The sequence below is a fragment of the Canis lupus genome, chromosome 17 (assembly GCF_011100685.1).
Source record: "Canis lupus familiaris isolate Mischka breed German Shepherd chromosome 17, alternate assembly UU_Cfam_GSD_1.0, whole genome shotgun sequence".
Lineage (NCBI taxonomy): Eukaryota > Metazoa > Chordata > Mammalia > Carnivora > Canidae > Canis > Canis lupus.
The window spans coordinates 57,060,956-57,083,567 of record NC_049238.1 but is presented as its reverse complement, the minus strand read 5'-3'; the positions used below and the strand labels follow the sequence as shown (position 1 = coordinate 57,083,567).

At 38.1% G+C, this 22,612-nt stretch overlaps 1 long non-coding RNA gene across 7 annotated transcripts in view; it reads left to right on the top strand.

Annotated features, from left to right (window-relative positions):
• The first annotated feature begins 2,549 nt into the window (after nt 1-2,549).
• Nucleotides 2,550-22,612, top strand: part of LOC111090690 — a 119,283-nt gene continuing 99,220 nt past the window's right edge. For 2 of the 7 annotated variants that reach the window (XR_005372673.1, XR_005372672.1), the window contains exon 1: nt 3,188-3,403. This is a non-coding gene — a long non-coding RNA (uncharacterized LOC111090690). Of the gene's footprint in view, nt 3,404-22,612 lie in introns of all 7 variants that reach the window. The other 5 variants (XR_005372668.1, XR_005372671.1, XR_005372670.1 and 2 more) reach the window with 5 other exon arrangements.

Below are 22,612 nucleotides of genomic sequence, written 5' to 3'. Positions count from 1 at the left end.
GGCCACAATGTGATAACAGCTTGGTTCTCCCTGCAACAAGACATCCGGCAGTCAGTGCCAGCTGTCTGGGATCCATAATCTGTGGATTTAAATGAAAAGAAAAAATCTGCCAGCATGATGTGCAATTTTGCCTTGTAAAATAAATACTTTGGGGGTGGGGAAACCAATATATAATCCATGATCTCCTTTTTTGGAGTGCCATTTGAAATGTTACTGTCTTGCAAGGTGTACACATTTGCACTGGTGACAGCTCCAGTCATCAAGTTCTATGGGAAGTGACTTTCTTTCCAAACCCATATATACAGAACCTCAATTTTGATATTCCCTTGGAGAGCTCTGGATTTGTGGAAGAAGATAAGCATTGAAGAGAAGCTCTCTGGTGATAACTGTTTAGTTCTATGGCTTGGATAATGAGAATAGGAATGTGTAGTTGTGGCCACAGTGGATCTTATGGACATTTGCACTCACCTACATTTTGGTTGCAAAATCACTCTCAGCAGAATCCTGAACTAAGGATGCTGTGGATGCTTCCGAAGCCTGTACCCCAAAGGTGCCCAAATACTACCACCATAAGCTCCTCAAGACATTGCCTTTTTCCTACTTTAAAAAAATGAAGTGTGATTTACATGCATTCAAACATCCAGATCTTAAGTGTTATTCAATGAACCTTGACAATCATGTATAATATTGTGATTACAGACGCCCAGACAACATATAGAACATTTCTTTCACCTCAAAAAGTTCTTCACCACCCCTCAATCTATCCTAGAAGCAATGATTTTCTGATTTTTAGTTTCAATAGATGCTCTTCTATTTTTTTCTCCTAAAGTCTTTATGGTTCCAGATATACATTTAAATATAGAACCCATGTGATTCTGTGCGGATTACAGAAAAATTTACTGTTGTATTTTTCTCTTGTCTCTTTTTTCTTTCACCAGCTTCTTTTACTTATTGGCCTTCTTTTATTTGCCTTGGGTTCAAACTGGTCTTGCTTTTCAAGGTTCTTAGAGTTAAACCTTAGGTTATTGATTTTATCCCTTTTCCTTTTGTGACTATTGACACTTCGAGCTGTAAATGCCTCTCTAAGCAGTAGGTTAGCCACATCCAACAATTTTGTTGTATCGGACTTTTACCATCATTCAGGGTAAAAATATTTTCTAATTTACCTGTGATTTCCTCTTTAACATGTTTTTCCAAAGTATATTGTTCAATTTCTAAAATTGGGGATTTTCTAAATATCTTGTTGTTATTGACTTCTAATTCAATACTTTTGTGGTCAGAGCATATACTCTGTATGATTTTGACTCTTAGATATTTACAGAGACTTGTTTTGAAGTCCAGCATATGGTCCTGGTGAAAACACCATATGCACTCGAAAAGGATGTTTTCTTTAGTTCTTGGGAAAAATGCCCTACAAAGATTGGGTTTGACACCCTCCCCTGGGTCTCTCTTTCTCCTTGTGTTGTGGACATTCTCCTCTTCCCACTTAACACCCGACTCCTTGTGCTGCAAACACACTTGCCTGGAGAAGTTTGACCGTAGTCATTGAGTTATAGTGGCTTGTTCTCTGAAGCTGTCACACTAGCTAAAGGGCCTTGGTCTTGCTGAAACCTGTGAAGCCCTACCTGAGGCCACCAAGGTGCATCACACAGCTTTGCCTGCTAGAGTAATGCTGAAGTGAACCACACACATCCCCTACCCCCTTCAGGACTGGGGTATTCATTCCCCTAGGTGTTGGGAATGTTGGAGGCTGGCAGAATTCAACTACTGTCTGCCTGGGAATCACTTTCAGCCAAAGAGCCAATAGAACAAGAGTTTAGAGTCTCTGAGTGGAACCAATAACTAGGTTCTATAGAAAATGAGAAATAAATGAAAGGCAAGGCAGATAGGGCTACATATCACGTTTCTTTTTTTTCCCAAACATCTTTATTGAGATATAATTTACATGCCATAAAATCCACTTGCACAGAACAAAGAATAGGAGGAACACTTTCTTATAGAGGAAAAAGGGAAGCTGGGATGCTTTATAAACAGAAAGTCCATTGGAGTGAACCACCATTTTGAAGTATAATAACTTTTCATTGATTGGGCTGCGAAAGTCTCATTGACCGGCGGAGGAGGAAAGCCTTTGGGGGTAGTAAAGTGGTATCTACCTGCATCTCCTGTTGGGTCTGCAATTGACAATGAGTGTTTGGGCATAAAAGCTCCCTCTACTGGTCTACTGACTCCATCCTAAATGAAATTTTAAAAATTGATTTCCACAGAAACATTTTGTCCAGTCTGTGGCTTTTCGTTTTCTTAGTAACGTCTTTTGAAACACAAACATTTTTAATTTTTATGAAATCCCACTTAAAAATTCTTTTCTTTGAGGGTGACTGGATGGCTCAGTTGATTAAGTGTGGGACTTTGTTCTGCCTGAGGTCATGATCTCCTGAGTCATGAGATCAAGCCCTGCACTGGGTCACGTTCAGCAGAGAGTCTACCTGAAGATTCTCTCTCTGTACCCTTCCCCCTGCTCTCACATGCACTCCTTCTCTCTAAAATCAATAAATCTTTTAAAAACATGTTTTTCTTTTATCACTCATGTTTTTGTCCAACCCAAGGTCATAAAGATTTTCACCTATGTTTTCTTCCAAGAGGTGTATAGTTTTAGCCTTGACATTTAGATCTATGATCCATTTTGAGGGAATTTTTGCATGTGGTGTGACTTAACAGTTTATATTTGTATGGCCAATTGATTTTGATAAAGGTGCCAAGAAAAATTCAACAGGGGAAAATGATTTTTTTTTTAAAGCAAATGGTGCTGGGACAGCTGGAGAGTCTAAGTGCTCAGGGAAGATCAGGGCACATTTTATAAAGTGTGGCCTCTCTGGGTCACTGCCAGTTGACATCAGAGTTTGAGAAGAATTCCCCAATATGCCATAGCATGGGCTAATTAATATACTGTATTAGGAAAACTCACAAAGGCCAAGGGTTGGCAAAGAAATAGAAGGCATGATTTCTCCATCCTTCCATTCTACACTGATGTGTAAGTAGTGCACAGTGTGAGTCTGCATTCCAGTGTAGGGACACTAGCCTCTATTATTCTATGTTTGTATCACACAAACACAGAGAGCAGCTTTATCAGTGAAGAAAAACACATGATGTTGGTCCCAGACAGTCTGGGTTTGGAGGGCCGGATGTTTATAAAAGTTGTAAGGAAAAATCAATTTCCCAACACCTGGAGTCAGTGGAGCTCATGAGATGTATTTCCCTCTTTTTGGGGAAGAAAGCCACTGGTTCCATAGGGAGCCATTCAGGTTGTAGTCTGTGATACTGGGAAGAGTGGATCCCTCTTCTTGGCTACCTTGCTAAACTCCTGGATCACTTTAGGACAATTATACTTCTTATGCCATCTAGAGAGGTAAGTTTGGGAAATGGAAGCACACAATAATTTTTAAAGTCACAGGATTAGATGAAATATAGGGTGAGAGTATTTACGGATAAAAGGAAAAGCCTCAGGGCTAAATCCTGGGACAGACATAACATTAGAGGTTATATATATATAACATTTAGAGGAGGAGGAGCCAGTTAAGGAGTTTGAGCAGGAGCAGTGTGAGGCGGGAGGAAAACTGAGAGAGTGCTACTATGAAAGTCAAGTGAAGAAAGTATTTCAAGAAGTGTGGTAGACTGTGTTGAATGTTGCTGGGGCATCAAATGCAATGATGAAAAAAATTGACCTTTGGTTTTGGCAACATGTAGTTCATAATTAACTTGTTAAAAGCAATGTCCACAAAAAGTTGTGTTGAAAGTCCCACTGGAAAGTGTTGCATTGAGTCCAAAAGAAGTTAAGAGAGTGATGACAAAAAACCCAACAAACAAACAAAAAATTCACCTGTTCAAGGAGTTGCACCATGAAGATCCCACTAGAAACATGTTAAAGCCAGTGGAGTCAATACTTTGTTGTTGTGGTTGTCACACTGTTTTCGAAATGGGATGCTCCCTTTATTACTGAATCCTTAACAGCTAGCACAGCGCATGGCACATGGTAGATGTTTAAAATTTGTTGAATGTTTGACTGAATGAAGTGTCTATATCTTATACATCCTCAGATTCCCATAAGAAATAGCACATTATCTGATGCATTATAGGAGCTTAATTAATGTTTGCTGAATGAATGAATATATGAACAATCAAGGTCTCCAATGTCTTAATGCTTTTGAAACTCTTATGGAGTAATACATAAAAAGAAATAGAAGAGAGCAGTAACCACACAATTAAGTGTACAAGAAAACTTCCCATATTAATGGAACTCCCCATATTTGCCTGCCTCTCCAGCCTTGAAGGCAGCAATTTGCCCTGTAATCTCTCTTATCTTGGATGATGACATCCAAGCTCCTTATATGTGGAACCCATATGTATTATCTCATTTCATTTTCAAAATAAACTTTATCTTTAGAAGATTTTTAAGTTCACAGAAAAATTGAGCAGAAAGTACAAAGAATTCCCATGTATACATGCACAGCCTGGCCCATTATCATCATCCTGCACCAGAGTGGTATATTTGTTACAATTAATGAAGCTACATATTATGTTATCTTTGAAAGTCCATAGCTTACATTAGAGTTCACTCTTGGTGTTGTCCATTATATGGCTTATGACAAACACATAATGACATGCTTCTACTATTACAGTATCATATAGAAGAATTTCACTGCCCTAAAAGCTCTTTGTGCTCCACCTACTCATCCCTTCCTCTCCTCTAAACACTTGGAAACCACTGATTATTTTTTTAACTACTGTGTTCATAGTTTTGCCTTTTCCAGAATGTTATATCATTGGAATAATATAGTATGCACCTTTTGGATTGGCTTCTCTCAGTTATTGTTTGACTGTGGAGTTGTGAATACACTTCTGGGTTCTCTATTACATTCCATTGATCTATGTGTCTGTTTTTGTGTCAGTCCCATACTGTCTTGATGACTACAGCTTTGTAATAGAGCTTGAAGTCTGGAATTGTGATGCCACCAGCTTTGGTTTTCTTTTTCAATATTCCTTTGGTTATTCAGGGTCTTTTCTGATTCGATACAAATTCTAGGATCATTTGTTCCAGCTCTGTGAAAAAGTTGATGGTATTTTGATAGGGATTGCATTGAATGTATAGATTCAATGTATAGATTGTTCTAGATAGTATAGACATTTTAACAATATGTGTTCTTCCAATCAATTAGCATGAAATAATTTGCATTTTTGGTGTGTCTTCCTCAGTTTCTTTCATGAGTGTTCTATAGTTTTATGTGTACAGATCCTTTGCCTCTCTGGTTAGGTTTGTTCCTAGATATCTTATGGTTTTTAGTGCAATTTTAAGTGGAATGGACTCCTTAATTTCTCTTTCTTCTGTCTCATTGTTAGTGTATAGAAATGCAACTGATTTCTGTGCATTGATTTTGTATCCTGTCACATTGGATATTAAAACACCCTTGTAACCCAGGAATAAATCCCACTTGGTCATGGTGAATAATCCTTTTAATGTACTTTTGGATCCTATCAGCTAGTATCTAGGTGAGAATTTTGGCATCCATGTTCATCAGAGATATTGATCTGTACTTTCCTTTTGGATGAGGTCTTTGTTTGGTTTTGAGATCAAGGTAATTCTGGCCTTATATAAAGAGTTTGGAAGTTTTCCTTCTGTTTCTCTTTTCTGAAACAGCTTTAGAAGAATAGGTATCAATTCTTTAAATGTTTGGTAGAATTCCTCTGGGGAGCCATCAGGCCCTGGACTCTTGTCTGTTGGGAGATTTTTTTTTTTTATTATTATTGCTTCAATTTCCTTGCTGGTTATGGATGTTCAGGTTTTCTATTACTTCCTATTTCAGTTTTGGTAGTTTATATGTCTCTAGAAATAAGTTCATTTCTTCCAGATAGCCTAATTTGTTGGCATATAGTTACTATATGCAATAATAATTGTTTGTATTTCTTTGTGTTGTGATCTCTCCTCTCTCACTCTTGATTTTATTGATTTGAGTCCTTTCTCTTTTCTTTTTGATAAGTCTAGCCAGAGGTTTATCAATCTTATTAATTATTTCAAAGAACCAGCTTCAAGTTTTGTTGATCTGTCCTGCTGTTCTTTTGGTTTCTATTTAATTGATTTCTGCTCTAATCTTTATTAATTCTCTTCTCCTGCAGGGTTTAGTTTTTATTTGCTGTTCTTTTTCCAGTTCCTTTAGGTATAAGGTTAGGTTGTGTAGACCTTTCTTATTTCTTGAGAAAGTCTTGTATTGTTATATATTTCCTTCTTACGACCACCTTTACTGCATCCCAAAGGTTTTGAACAGTTGTGTTTTCATTTTATTTGTTTTCATGAATTTTTTAAAATTCATCTCTAACTTCCTGGTTGACCCATTCATCTTTTAGCAGGATGCTCTTTAACCTCCACAGGTTTGAGTTTCTTCCAAATCTCTTCTTGTGATTGAGTTCAAGTTTCAAAGCATTGTGGTCTGAAAATATGCAGGGAATGATCCCAGCATTTTGGAGACTGCATATGGATGAGTCTTGCTTTTTTACCCAATCTGATAACCTATGTCTTTTGGCTGGGACATTTAGCCCATTTATATTCAGAGTAACTAGTGAATGATATGAATCTAACGCCCTCATATTACCTGTAAAGTTACTGTTTCTGTATATCATCTCTGTTCCTTTCTGGTTTATGTTAGTTTTGGGCTTTCTCTTCACTTAGGATCCCCTTTAGTACTTCTTGTAGGGCTGTTTTAGTGATCACACATTCTCTTAGGTTCTGTTTGTCCTGGAAGCTTCTTATCTCTTCTTCTATTTTGAGTGACAGCATTGCTGGATAAAGTATTCTCAGCTGCATATTTTTCTCATTTAGCACCCTGAATATATCACGCCAGCCCTTTCTGAGCTGCCAGGTCTCTCTATATGAGTCTGCTGCCAGTCTAATGTTTCTACCCTTGTACATTACAGACTTCTTGTCCCAAGATGCTTTCAGGATTTTTTCTTTGTCCCCGAGATTTGCAAGTTTCACTATTATATATTGAAGTGTTGACCTATTTTTATTGATTTTGAGGGGTATTCTCTGTGCCTCCTGGACTTGAATGCCTGTTTCCTTCCCCAGATTAGGGAAGTTCTCTGCTATAATTTGCCTCAATATACCTCTGCCCTCCGTCTTCTTCTGGGATCCCAGTTATTCGATAATGTTTCGCTTATGGTATCACTTATCTCTTGAATTCTCCCTTCATGATCCAGTAGTTGTTTATCTCTCTTTTTCTCAGGTACTTTATTCTCCATTGTCTTGTCTTCTATATCATTAATTCTCTTTTCTGCCTCATTTACCCTAGCAGTTAGAGCCTCCACTTTTAAAAAAGATTTTATTCATTTATTCATGAGAGAGAGGCAGAGACATAGGCAGAGGAAGAAGAAGGCCCCTTGCAGGGAGCCCAATGTGGGATTTGATCCTGGGAACCCTGGATCACGCCCTGAGCCAAAGACAGACGCTCAATCACTGAGTCACCCGTGCGTTCCTAGAGCCTCCATTTTTTATTGCAGTTCATTAATGGACTTTTTGATTTTGACTTGATTATATATTATAATTCTTTTATTCCTCCAGAAAGGGATTCTTTAGTGTCTTCTATGCTTCTTTCAAACCCAGCTAGTATCTTTGTAATCTTTATTCTGAACTCTAGACCTGACATCTTACTTATATCCATACTGATTAGGTCTCTGGCTGTCAATTCTGCCTCTTGTTCTCTTTTCTGAGGTGAGTTTTTCCATCTTGTCATTCTGTCCAGAGAAGAATAGATGAATAAGAGAACAAAATACTAAAGTAGCAACAACCCCAGAGAAATAAACACTAATCAAATCAGAAGATTCCAACCAAATATATATAAAATATATACATATATAAAATATATAATAATTTATAATTATTATATTTATATTATTATATTATTACATATAATAATTTATATAAATATAAATATATTTATATGTGTATATATATATGTATATATATTTAAAAAACAAGTGAGAATATAATCAGACAAGTGAACAAAACAGAGCAACACACTGGATCCTGTGTATTTTGGTCTATTTGTTAGAAACTAGATTCCAAAATTGTAAAGAAAGAAAAACATGTATGTATAAAAATAAAATTAAGTACAATGAAAGGATAGAATGTAACTGTAAAAATGAAAATTTAAAGACAAAAATTTTAAAAATAAGAAGGAATATAAACAGACAGGTGAACAGAACAGAGCAATACACTATATCATGGGTGTATTGGGTCTTTTAGAAGAAACTATCTCTCAAAATTGTAAAGAAAGAAAAACTTACATATACACAAAAATAAAATTAAATACATTGAAAAGATAGAATGTAACTGTAAAGATGAACATTTAAAAGACTTTTTAAAAGAGAAAGTAAAAGAAAGAAAAAAAACGAGAGAATATGATCAGATAGGTGAAAAGAACAAGGCAATACAGTACATTTTGGGTGTATTTTGGTCTATTTGTGAGAAGAAACTGCATCCCAAAATTGTAAAGAAAGAAAAACTTACATACATACAAAAATAAAATTAAATGCAATTAAAGGAGAGAATGTAATTAAAAATGAAAATTAAAAAAGAATTAAAAAAGAGTTGATAAAATAAATTGTTTGAAAAAGGAAAGAGAAAAAAATAAAATGGAAAGACTAAAGAATCATGGGGGGAAAAAATCCATGACTTCTATATACTATTTTTCCCCTAGCTCTGGAGTTTTGCCATTTTGTGTGATCAGTAAACTTGGTCTTTTTTTTTTTTAATTTTTTATTTATTTATGATAGTCACACACACAGAGAGAGTCGAGAGAGAGAGAGAGGCAGAGACACAGGCAGAGGGAGAAGCAGGCTCCATACACCAGGAGCCCGACATGGGATTTGATCCTGGGTCTCCAGGATCGCTTCCTGGGCCAAAGGCAGGCGCCAAACCGCTGTGCCACCCAGGGATCCCAGTAAACTTGGTCTTACCAGATATTTTTGATGCTCTTCTGAGGGAGGGGCCTTTTGCACTGATTCTCAGGTGTCTTTGCCCGGGTTGGAACTGCACCATCCTTGCCCGGGCCAGGTGCAGTAAGCACCTCCAGATTGCTCTATGTGGCTTTTGTTCCCTGAAGGCTTTCCACGCAGGTTTAGAGGATGAGAATAAAATGGTGGCCTCTCAATCTCCAGCCCCAGAGCTGAAAGCTCGGGTCCCCCACCCCTCAGTGCACCCTAAAGGAAAAGCAGTCAGTCACTCCTGTTTCCCTGATCTCCATCTGCCCTCCATGTTCACCCAGCCTGTAACTGACCTTTTTCTACCTCAGCCCTGCCACCCTGCTTCCAGGCTCCAAACACTGCAGAATCCTAGGGCATACTCCTGTGCCGCTCCTCCTGGGGGAGCCAGCGGGAGTCTCCCTGTGCTTCTGCCACTTACTGATCCCCTGCTGGGAGAGTGGTTACCCAACCAAGCACCGGTTCACAGGTTACCAGAACCCAGAGTTGAGAGCCCCCTGCTAGGCTCCGTGATTGCAGCCAGCGTCCCTACTCCCTTGCCTGGGAACTCTGCCCTACTCAGGCACTCCCAGTCTTCTTGTGGGCCAAGAATCTTGAGACCACACTGTCACACCTAGTATTCCACTCCCACTTTGCCACCTGAGCACCGCTCAGTCTGAGGGGGGTCCCTCACTGGAACAGACTTCTAAAAGTTCTGATTTTGTGCTCTACTGCTCTATCACTTTCAGGTGGCTGGCTTAGAAAGGCACCTTTCCCTGAAGTTTCTCTTTCCATCTATTGCTTGGGATTCAATTCTTCGCACCTCCTACCTTGCAGAAAGTGGTCACTTTTCTATTTATAGAGTTGCAGCAATTTTTTCCCTAGCTCTCCGGTTGAGTTCACAGGTGTTCAGAATAGTACAGTAACTATCTAGCTGAATTCCTGCAACCAGACAAAACTAAGATCTCCTACTCCTCTGGCATCTTGGAATTCTTTTCCCATAGCTTGACTATGACAAATAATGCTGCAATAAACATAGAGATGCATGTATCTCTCCAAATCAGTGTTTTTATTTTCTTTGGGTAAATAGTATCTTGCCATTTACTTGTGTTGTCTTCAATTCTTTCATCATTCTTTCTTACAGTCTTCAGAGTACAAGTCTTTCATTGCCTTGATTAAATTTATTCCTAGGTATTTTATTCTTTTTGGTGCAATTGTAAATAAGACTTTTTTCTTAATTTCCCTTTCTGCTATTTTGTTATTAGTGTACTTAAATGCAGAGATTTCTGTATATTTATTTTGTATCCTCCAACTTTACTGAATTCATTTATTAGCCATCATAGTTGTGTTTTTTTTTTTTTTGGTAGAGTCTTTAGGGCTTTTTATATATGCTATCATGTCATCTGCAAATAGTGACAGTCTTACTTCTTCCTTACCTCTTCAGATGACTTTTGCTCTTTTCTTGGCTGATTTCTGTGTTTGGGACTTCCAGTATTACAATGAATAAAAGTGGTAAGAGTAGACATTCTTGTTTTGTTCCTTATCTTAGAGGAAAAACTGAAAGCTTTTCAACATTGAATATATTGTCAGCTCTGAGTTTCTCTACATGGCTTTTATTATGTTGCAGTATGTTCCTTCTATACCCACTTTGTTGTTTTTATTGTAAATGATGTTGAATGTTTTCAAATGTTTTTTCTGCATCTATTGAGATAATTATATGATTTTATCTTTTATTTTACTAATATGATGTATCACTTTGATTGATTTGTGTATATTGAACCTTATTTCCACTCCTGGAATAAATCTCTCTTGATCATGGTAGATGATTCTTTTAGAGCTGATGTCCAGTCGCATGTGCACCCACTCCACTACTCCTAGGAAATGGTGGAGAGTCTCTGCTTTCCAGTCTTCAGAAGATTTCCCAGATGGAGAGCAGTCACCCAGTTGGGTTCTGGCTCATGGTCTATGGTGAACCAAGTTGAGAGTCCCCTCACGGGCCCACTGAACCCAACAGTTACCCCACTCCACTGCTTGGGAACTCCACTGGCTCAGACACTCCTATTAATTCTGTGATGCCAGGGATCTTGAGACCCACCTAGAATTCTGTCTATTTCTCTACCTGAGCACCTTTCGGGCAGCAATGTCTCTCACTGGAGCAGATTTCTAAGGGTTCCATTTTTGCCCCATAGGGCTATTTCATTTCCCAGTAGCCACCTTATGGAGGCTCCCTCACCCTGCCATTTATCTTATGATATCTCCCCTCAGATTCACTTCTCTGCAACTCCTACCTTGCAAAAACTGATCACTTTTCTACTTGTAGAGTTCCAGATATTCTTTTCTTATATCCCAGGTTGAATTTATGGGTATTCAGAATACTTTGGTAGTTAATCTAGCTAAATTCAAGGGACCAGGTGAAATGAGTTCCCCCACTCTTCCATCATCTTTCCTCTCTCCAGTCTCATGTATTTTTAAATTCAGTTTGCTAACACTTTGTTGAAGATTTTTTTTTGCATCTATGTTTACCAGGGATATTGGTCTGTAATTTTCTTTTTTTGTAGTATCTTTGTCTGGTTTTAGTATCAAGATAATAGAATGAATTTGGAAGTATTCCTTCCTCTTCTCTTTTTTTGAATAGTTTGAGAAGGAGAGATATTAACTCTTCTTTATACGTTTGGTAGAATTTACTTGTGAAACCATCTGATCCTAGACTTTTGTTTTTTTTTCGGAGTTTTTTGATTACTGATTCAATTTTGTTAGTAATCAGTTCATTCAGATTTTCTATTTATTCTTGATTCAATTTTGGAAGATTATATGTTTCTAAGAAATTATGCATTTTTCTAAGTTGTTCAATTTGTTAGTATATAATTTTCACTTTTTCTTAAAATCCTTTATATTACTATGGTGTTGGTTGTGACTTCTCCTCTTTCATTATTGATTTTATTTATTTGGGTCTTTTCTTTTGTTCTTGATGATTCAAGGTAAAGTTATGAACTTTATTTTTTCAAAAAACCGGCTCCTAGTTTTATTGATTTTATTTTATTTTTAGTTTATATTATTTTTTTAGAGGGGTGAAAGGGCGTAGGGAGAAAGAGAGAGAGAATTCCAAGTAGGCTCCATGCCTAGCACAGAGCCCAACATGGGGCTTGATCTCACAACCCTGAGACCATGATCTGAACCAAAATCAAGAGTCAGACACTTAACTGACTGAGGCACCCAGGTACCCCTAGTTTTTATTCTATTTATTTCTACTCTTACATGTATTATTTCCTTCCTTCTAGTAACTTTGGGCTTTGTTTGCTCTTCTTTTTCTATTTCCTTTAGGTGTTAGGTTAGATCATTTGAGATTTTTCTTGTTTCATTAGCTAGGCCTGTATCCCTGTAAACTTCCTTCTTAGAACTGCTTTGCTGTGCCCCAAAGATTTTGGAATGTTGTATTTCCATTTTCATTTGTCTCAAGGTATTTTTAAGTTTTCTCTTTGATTTCTTTATTCACCCATTGGTTTGTTTAGTAAATGTTTGGCTTCTGTGTGTTTGCATTTCTGTTCATTCTTTCTTATAGTTAATATCTAGCTTTATACCACTGTGATTAGAAAAGATGCTTGACATGATTTCAGCCTTTTAAAATTTATTGAGACTGGTTTTGTGGCCTGACATGTGATCTATCGATCCTGGACAATGTTCCATACATTTGAAAATAATGTATATTCTGCTATTTTTGGATGGAAATTTCTGTATATCTGTTAGGTCCATCTGGTCTAATGCATTGTTCAAAGCCACCATTTTCTTATTGACTTTCTGATTGGACAACTGTTTCCTTTTTGATTTTCTGTCTAAATTATCTATCCATTGATGTAAGTAGGTATTAGAGTCCCCTACTATTATTATATTGCTGTCAGTTTCTCCCTTTATATCTGTTAATATTTGTTTTATATATATAGGTGCTCCCATGTTGGATGCATAGATATTTACAATTGTTATATCCTTTTGGTAGACTGAGCCTTTTATTGTTATATACTGCCCTTTTTTTCTCTTGTTACAGTCTGTTTTATTTAATTAATTAATTAGGTTTTAAATATTTTATTTATTTATTCATGAGAGTAACAGAGAGAGAGGCAGAGACATAGGCAGAGGGAGAAGCAGGCTCCCTGCAGGGAGCTGGACATGGGACTCGATCCCAGGTCTCCAGGATCACGCCCTGAACAGAAGACAGATACTCAACCACTGAGCCACCCAGGCATCCCAGTTACAGTCTGTTTTAAACTCTATTTTGTCTAAGTATTGCTAACCCAGGGTTTTGTTTTGTTTGTTTTGCTCCCATTTGCATGGAATATCTTCTGCCATCCCTTTGCTTTTAGTTGGTATGTGCCCTTAGCTCTGAAGTGAATCTCTTGTAGGCAGCACATAGATGGGTCTTTTTAAAATTCATTTAGTCACCCTATAGGTTTTGATTAAGGCATTTACATTTAAAGTAGTTATTGATAGGTATGTATTGTCTTTTTGTTCATTGTTTTATAATTTTATAATTTTTTGTGGTTTTTCTGTTTCTTTATTTATTGTTCTCTTCCCTTGTGATTTGATGGCTTTCTTTAGTGTTATGCTGCCATTTTTTTTCTCTTTCGTGTGTGTGTGTATCTATTATAGGTTTTTGGTTTGTGGTTACCATGAAGTTCACATATGACACCCTATGTATATAGCAGCTTATTTTAAGTTGATGTTTGCTTAAGTTCTCAAATGCATCTAAAGTCACCACATTTTTACTCCCCACTCCTTGTTTTATATATATATATATATATATATATATATATATATATATATATAATGACATATTATACATCTTATTATTTTGTGTATCTCTTGACTAATTGCTATGGATATAACTGATTTTACTACTTTTGTGTCTTAACCTTCATACTAGCTTTATAAGTGATTGATCTATTACTATATGTTTGCTTTTACTGGTGAAATTTTTTTCCCTTCATAATTTTCCTACTTCTAGTCATGGCCTTTTCTTTTCCACTTAAAAAGTCACTTTAATATTTCTTATAGGGTGCTTTCATGGTGATAAGGTCCTTTAACTTTTGTTTGTTTTCAAAAACGCTTTCTCTCTCTTTTAATTCTGAATGATAACCTTACCAGGTACAGTATTCTTGGTTGTAGATTTTTTCCTTTCAACATTTTGAATATATAATGCCACTTTCTTCTAGCTTGCAAAGTTTCTCTTTAAAGATCAGCACATAGTCTTATGGGGTTTCCCTTGTACATAACTGTTTGCTTTTCTCTTGCAACTTTTAAGATTATCTTTTTATTTCTAAGTTTGACATTTTAATTATTATATATCTTGGTGTGGACCTCTTTGGTTTTATCTTGTTCCTGTGCTTCCATGTCTTTCCTGGTCTGTTTCCTTCTCCAGGTTAGGGCAGTTTTCAGCTATTATTTCTTCATATAGGTTTTCTACCCTTTTAGCTCTCTCTTATTCTCTGAAAACTTTATAACATGGATGTTAGCATGTTTGATATTGTCATAGAAATCCCTTAACCTATCTTCATTTTTTAAATTTTGCTGTTAAACTTGGTTGCTTTTTTTTACTCTGTCTTCCCCATCACTGATCCATTCTTTTGCATCTTGTAATCTGTTATTGATTCTTTCTAGCATATTTTTCATTTCAATTATCATATTCTTCAGCTCCGACTAGTCCTTTTTAATATTCTCTGTCATTTTGTTAAAGTTCTCACAGACTTTATCTACTCTTCTCTCAAGTTTGGTGAGCATTTTATGACTATTACTTTGAACTCTTTATCAGGCAGATTGCTTATCTTTACTTCAGTGATCTTTTTCTGTGGTTTTATTTTGTTATTTTGGAATATATTATGTGGAACATATCTGTCTTCTCATTTTATCTGCCTTTCTATGTTTGTTTCTCTGTATTAGGCAGGTCAGTTGTATCTCTTGATCTTGAAAGTAATGGTCTTATGTAGAAGGCCATCCTATGGTGCCCTGTAGTGTAATACTCCTGGTCACCAGAACCAGCTGTCCCCTTGTGGACTGCACATGCTGTCTAGTTATGACTGAGCTATGACTACTACAGGTACACTGGTAGGTGCACCAGCCCTCAACCTAGGTGCCTGCAATGACTTTCTGCAACTGCTGTGGGTGTACTGCTGGCAGGCCTTGCTCCTGAAGTGACTAGTTACTGCAACCAGCTGGTGCATGGGATAGCTAAATCCTCCTTGGGGCAGGATATGCTTTGGAGAGGGCAGTTATTCTGGTCAGAGTTGCCTACTGGGTATGGTGGGGCAATAGTCACTTTGGGAGGATGCTAGTCCTTACCTAACCTGACTTGGTGTGACAGAATGGGAGCTGATTTGGAGGGGCATGTGCCAGGGTAGGTCGGTTGGGTGGGATGAGTCCACAAAGGAACACTGGGGTGGAACAAGTGGTGCTAGTAATTAGGGAATGTCAGAATTGCCTCCTACAATCATCTGGCATCTGGACTGAGAGAGGGCAAGAAAAATGACACCCACCAGTACTTTGGTTCCCAGAGAAATTTCCTGCAGATCTTTGACCCTCTGGCACACATCCTAAAATTGGTCAGTAGATCTCCTTCATGCTTAACCCAGGCACTTTTCAAACTACAGTTCTGTGCTGGGTCTTGGGCTGAGTCATAAAGTGTACTGGCTTTTTAAGGGTGAGGATTCAGTTTCTTATCCTGCTCTCCAGGAGTTAAACTTTACTGATATCCAAACTCTATGGAGACTTGTCTTCCCAGTAGGGTTCCCAGGGCCAGGATTCTCAGCGTGGGGTTTAATCTTCCTGCTCCTCCTACTTGTGATGTCCCTCCTACTCATGGGTCACTGCACTGGGACTTTGGTATCAGATGGTGTCTCTGTCCCTTTTACCCTTCTCAATGTGGCATTTCCTTTATGACTTTAGCTGTGGAAGATCTGTTCCTCCAGTCTTCAGATATTTTCAGAGTGATTTGAAATACATGTAGTTGTTGCTTTGGTGTTTCCATAGGAGGAAGTGAGTTCAGGATCCTCCTTTTAATCATGTAGGTTTCTAGTAGATAACATTAAGTTGGGTCTTGTTTTTTTATTCACTCTGACAATCTCTGTTTTTTAATTGGTTTAGACCGTTTTTGTTTAGGTGTAGTATTGATAGTAGTTGGACTAATATCTACCATATTACAAGAAACAGCAAGTGTTGGCAAGGATGTGGACAGAAGCAAACCATGGTGTGCTGTTGGTGGAACAGTAATCTTGGTGCAGCCACTATGGAAAACAGTATGGAGATCTCTCAAAAAATTAAAAGTAGAACTACCATATGATTCAGCAATTCCACTTCTGGGTATTTATCTGAAAAAAAAAAAGAAGGGATGCCTGGGTGGCTCAGAGGTTTAGTGCCTGTTTTCGGCCCAGAGTGTGACTCCAGGGAGTCACGGGATCGGGTCCCGAGTTGGACTCCCTATATGGAGCCTGCTTCTCCCTCTGCCTGTGTCTCTGCCTCTCTCTCTCTCTCTCTCTCTCTCTCTGTCTCTCATGAATAAATAAATAAAATCTTTAAAAATAAAATAATAATAAAGGGAATGAAAACATTATCTTAAAAAGATATATGTGTCCCATGTTCACACAGTTATTTACAATAGTCAATATGTGGAAGCAACTTGAACGTCCACTGATGGATAAAGACATTGTGATACACACACACACACACACACACACAGTAATATTATTCAGCCACAAAAAGAAGGAAATCTTGCCATTTGTAATACCAGGGATGGACCTCAAAGACATCATCTAAGTGAAATAAGATAGAGAGAGATAAAATATTATACATGGAATCAAAAAACAAAAACAAAACAACTGAGCTCATGGATACAGAGAACAGATTGATGATTGCCAGAGGTGGAGAAATGGGTGAGGAGGTCAACAGGTTAAAAAAAAAAAAGAATTGAAGAATCAAAGCTATAAAATGAAGATCAATAGTACTACAGCATATGGAAAGAAGTAAAGGCTCCTAGGTGGGAACCAGTATGGAGAATTAGTTTAAGGAACTAAACCATGCAAGCATGGTTGAAATGTCAGAGCATGGATAGAGTGGAGTTAGATGAGGTTGCAGAGGTGAGCTGGAGCCAAAGCATGCATAGACTTGAGAGAAATTTATGACAATAACTTTGGTTTTCTCCTAAGAGCAGAGTGAAGCCCAAAAAGGAATTTAGTCATGCAGGGGCATGATGAGAATTGCATTCTTAAAAGATCACTCTGGGAGCTTTATGGAGAAAAGGTTAGATTATATAAGAAGACTCAGAGAAACCCATTAGGAAAGGACTTTGAAATTCTAAAAGAAAGGATGGTAAAACTCACTAAAATCATGGTATGGAGTTAAGAAGATAATGGACTCATGAGAAATAAAAGGGAACATCGCGTTACTCTCTTTGCAGACGACGTTCCAGGCACACATACCATGGTCCATCTGAGTACAGCCACTGTCTAATGTATGATACCCTGAAAGTCCATAAGTAGTTGTTAATAAGTAGAACTTTCTGGTTCAAATTCAGACTCCAAATTCCACGCTATGCTCAGTTGATTTCATAAGAGGCAGGAGAAAAACAGTTTGTGATATGTCACAATATGTAAACTTTGCCTCCTGGAACTGGCAAATGATAGCTATAGGAGGAATGCCAGCAGGCCACAAGTGTAAGGGGAAAAACTTTCTCCCCATAGGCCCTTGTTTAAAAGCCTTCCAAACCTGGAGTCTTAATTAACTTGCCAAAGCAGCCCTTCCTCCTGCCCCATTGAAAGGACTGTTAAATAAATAAATGGGTCAATCAATCAGAATTTTCTATAAACAGTTCTATGAATTGTAAAATGTCCTTAAAAGAATGCATTAACCTTTTAAAATGCAGTACCCATAGCTCAACACGATGACCCATGTAATAATCCTCTAAATGACGATAATAAAAGGAGGATGGTAGGGATTATCTTGTATTAGAAGGATACCAGATAGACAAGAGGGGAAAGAGTAAGAGAACAAATGTTTTATGCATTATGCTTAATATTTGATATCATTTGTTATTGGTCTAAATTGGGTTGCAAACCATAACCTGCAAACTAAGTCCAGCCCATTATCTGCTTTTTGTGAGTGAAGTTTTTTTGGAACACAGCCACAGCCATTTGTTTATGAGCTGTGGCTTCTTTCATGCTACAGCAACAGAGTTAAATAGACACAAACTGTATGACTCACAAAGCCTAAGATATTTACCATGTCTAGTCCAGTGATGAACCCATCAAGGACATTTTCCACATCTGTTAGTGTTTCTTGCATTTCTTTTTTATTCTTTTTTATAATTTACATCTCCTTGCCTAAATAATCTATCTGTTCTTGTGTATTGTCTACTTTGCCCATTAGAGCTCTTAATAATCAGAGTTGTTTTAAATTCCTGGTCTGATAGTTCCAACATCACTGCCATATATGAGTCTTGTTCTGTCTTTTGAATGGTATCTTTTGTCTTTAGTATACCTTGAAAAATTTTTATTTAAAACCAGATATGATGTAATGGGTAAAAGGAACTTTGGTAAATAGGCTGGTAGTGATATAGTGGTAAGGTTTATGTGTGGGGAAGTGTTCTATAGTTCTATGATTATGTCTCAGTCTTTGATGAGCCTGTGTCCCTGGACTGTGTGACATTTACCAGTGTTGCTCAGTCCCCCACCTTCCTCTTTATGTGGGACAGGGTGACTACAGTGGGCTGGAGTTGGGTATTTTGCACGTCCTGGGTCAGTTAGGCTCTGATAAAACCTTAGCAGGTTAGGGTCAGGTAAAATGGTTTCTCTTGAGGTTAGCCTTATTGAGAACAGAATGTTCTGGTGTATTTCAAAAGGGTTACTTTTCCCTCCTTCTGCTGGAAGCTCTAGGGAATTTTTCTCTGATATTCATCGTGAGAACCTGGTAGAGTTCCTAGAGGTAGAACAGAAGTATGGAGATGGGGACCTCCTAATGAGTCGGCCCCCATTTTAACTTTCAGACCTGCCTACACAGAGCTTCCAGCATCTCATCAATTACAGTTTAAGTGTTCCAACCCTGATGCTGGTTTTTATAGAAGTTTCTTCTCAGGGAAGTTGTACTTCTGTGTATTTGCCTGTCTCTCCAATTTGGGGGACAGTCATTTTCCCTCTGACCTCACTGTTCTGAAGTATATAGAGGAACTATTGATTTTTCAGTTTGTTCAGGTTTTTACTTTGCTGGGATGGACTGGTGACTTCCAAGCTACTTACAACTTGGATTGGGAATCAGAAGTCCCCCAGATAATTTATTTTCACAGTGAGAATCCAAGTAGATTAGTATTATTATCTAATAGATAAAGTAAAGATGTTTTGAGTCTTGCCAAACATCTTCAGGACAGTGGAGCCAGAGTCTGAGTCCAAGCACCCTGTTCATGGGATGACTCCAAAGCTGATTCTCTTTATCAGAACACAATGCTTATCTATTAGATACACAGTATTCTGTTCAATTGTTGAAAAATTTCCAGTGGAGAAGCTTTCTTTGCTTTCTTTACCCATCCATTCTAATGTAGGGCACTTTTAAGGATCAAGAGGTCCCTTCTGAGATTTAATATGGATCTCTTCAGGTGACAGTAGAAATTCCCCTGTCCAAACTTGTGAGGTAAGGAGAACAGCCTTTTGGCACTATCTTTATAATATCTGCACATTTCCCTTGGAATCTTGGACCTAGCTTTCTAAGTCCAGAAGGAAAAGCAACTTTAAAAATAGCACACATATGTGTATACAGTTATTACCAAGATAGATATGTACAGGACAACCTGCGCTAGATTCTCTTATAAAGTAAGCTAACTCCATTATCTGTAGACCAGACCAGATTTCCTTAATGCCATATGCTATTGTATTTGCTTCATTCTTATCCCAAATCAATTTGAAATGACAGAATTAAGTCCCTAGCTAGTGATTCAGGGTTGAAGAGATGACCTGGCTATCAGCATCAAGCCCCACTGTATTTGATACCATTAGGGTGACAGGAGTGTGAGGGCTGAGGGATAGGCTGGAGAAGAGCAAAATATGTCTGGGTGAGGTAGTATAGTTCTTTCATGAGTCTTCCCAGAGCCTGCCCACCATTAGAGTCCATGTTCTTGGGGTCCTTGAGTAGCAGAATATTTTTCAGACTTTAATCTCTTCATTTGGCTTAGCTTTTGAATTTTTTTATTTTTAATTTATTTATTTATGATAGTCACAGAGAGAGAGAGAGAGAGAGAGAGAGAGGCAGAGACACAGGCAGAGGGAGAAGCAGGCTCCATGCACTGGGAGCCCGATGTGGGATTCGATCCCGGGTCTCCAGGATCGCGCCTGGGCCAAAGGCAGGCGCCAAACTGCTGTGCCACCCAGGGATCCCTGGCTTAGCTTTTGATACATTATTGAAAAAGCCTACATCTATCCAGTAGGGTTATATAATGTGGTTGAAATAAAGATTTCTCTCATTTTCTGGCAAAGGAGTGGTATGGTCTATTTTAATTTGTTTCCAGAGTCCTCAAATCTCTTGTTTCAAAACTCTTTTTTTGCTACTGCTCTTGGAGGTACTTCTTTTGGAGTGTGCTACCCAAAAAGACATTATTTGATGAGCCAGAAGATCCGGTAGCATCATAAGTCCTGAACACAAATATTTTAGGCTTTTGTTTGCTCCTCTGTTCTTTCATGTCTTTGGCACTGGCCCTGTGAACTAAAGTAATAAAGTTTTCCAAGATCAATTGTAGTAATAATTGAGTTAGGCTACACCAGGATCACATCTGCCCTTTATCCGTTCTTGATCCTGTGAAACCTCCATCTTTTTCAAGGCACATGTTGCTACTCCAGTCAGTGTGATAAGGGTCATCTCCAGACCCATGATCATGTAGGCCTCCTGCCCCATAGTGCAACTACAACTGCTATATCAGCCAGGCAGTTGCACCTAGATGTGGCACTTCCTTAGTGTGTCCCTAAACTTTCAGCCCAAGCATTCCATCCATGCTACAAAATTAAGACCCTTCCTTGGCTTCAAACTGACCATCAGCACACAAGTGCATGAACCAATTGAACTTTTAACTGAATAAAAAGTTAGAGTCTAACACAAGGATTCCAATCAATTACCCTTTTTCTTTTATCAACCCATTAATGACATCTAAATCAGAGTTCTGAGCCTCTTTTTAAAGACTATGATTCAGTAAAGAATCTACTACTCTTCTAAGTACTCTAACTACACTTGACTTACTTTTTTTTTTATCTGTTGGTCTATCTTGTCATGTTTGATAGACTATGATTTTTATTAAGGAATATTTTATATGGATAGCTCTTCTGTTGAGAGTACAAATTCCTATAGTTATTTCATAGAGATATAAGGGATATGCAAAACATATCATCCACTAACTATTTCATTTATTACTGATTTGCCCTTTATGATCTTTTATTCTGAGAAAAATCAAAGGGATTGGTGATTTGGAAGTCTGGGTGTTCACTTCCCCTGATTCTGTTCAGAGTACAGCCCAGTCCAGATAAGCAGGACTACCTAATCCCGCCATGCTTTATTTTCTAACTATGCAACAGCTAGAGCATTAGGAGTTATGAGCAGGGAGGCTGCTATAGGACCATTCTCTCTTTCAGTGTTTTCCATGCCACCTGATGTTCCCTTGACCAGGCCTTTGGGTGTGTGGGAGAAGCTGGGCAAAAGCGAGACTGTGCTATGGTATGAGTTCCTTCAGAAAAATGTCCAGCCCACGAATGATGTTTGCTGGCTTAGACAGTGACCTATTCAGCTTGGTTCTGTCTAACTTGATGCTTTTCCTCAGGAGCTGCTATCATTCCCCAGATGTAACAGTGGAGTTTGATCCACCTTTATCTTTTTGAATGAATTCATTTAACAAATATTTACTCAAAGGCTTCTGTAGCATTGGGCATGGTTTGGGACTCAGAATGTCATGATGAGCAAGAGTAATCAAAGTCTCTGTGCAGCTACAGATGAGTAATAAACACATGAACAAAGGATAAGTTAATCACAGATTGTGGTGAGTGCTAGGAGGGGAAAGCCAGGGTGGCATGGGTCAAATGGAGCCTGTTTCTAGATAGGGTGGTCAGGGAAATCTCAACTTACTGGGGAGGTGACAGGCTGTGATATAAAGCTCAAGAAAGAGCCAGCCATGAGAAGAGGATGGAGAAGGATATTTTATGTAGAAGGAAGAGCAAGTGTAAAAGTCCAGAGGCAGGAAAGAGTTTTGCTTGTTTTTGCTTGTTTAAGGAATAAGAAGGAGGCAGAATGGTTGGGGCATGGTGAGTGAAGGAAAGAGTAGTGAAGAAATGAGCTGGAAGGTCTGTAAGAACCAGACATGCGGTGCCCAGGGAAGAGCTTGGGATCAGTTTGGATTTCCACTAAATGGAATGGGAAGCCACAGAAAGGCTTTAAACTAATGGGACAGAGGATTTGCTTGTACTTGAAAAATAATCTCTTTGGTTGTTGTATAAAGAACACAATGTAAAAAGCAGTAAGTAAGAACACGGGAAAATGAGCTCGAGGCTATTTATGATGTTGATTTCTGTCCCCAACTTTCTTGTTGTCTACAATGTCAGATCTTATT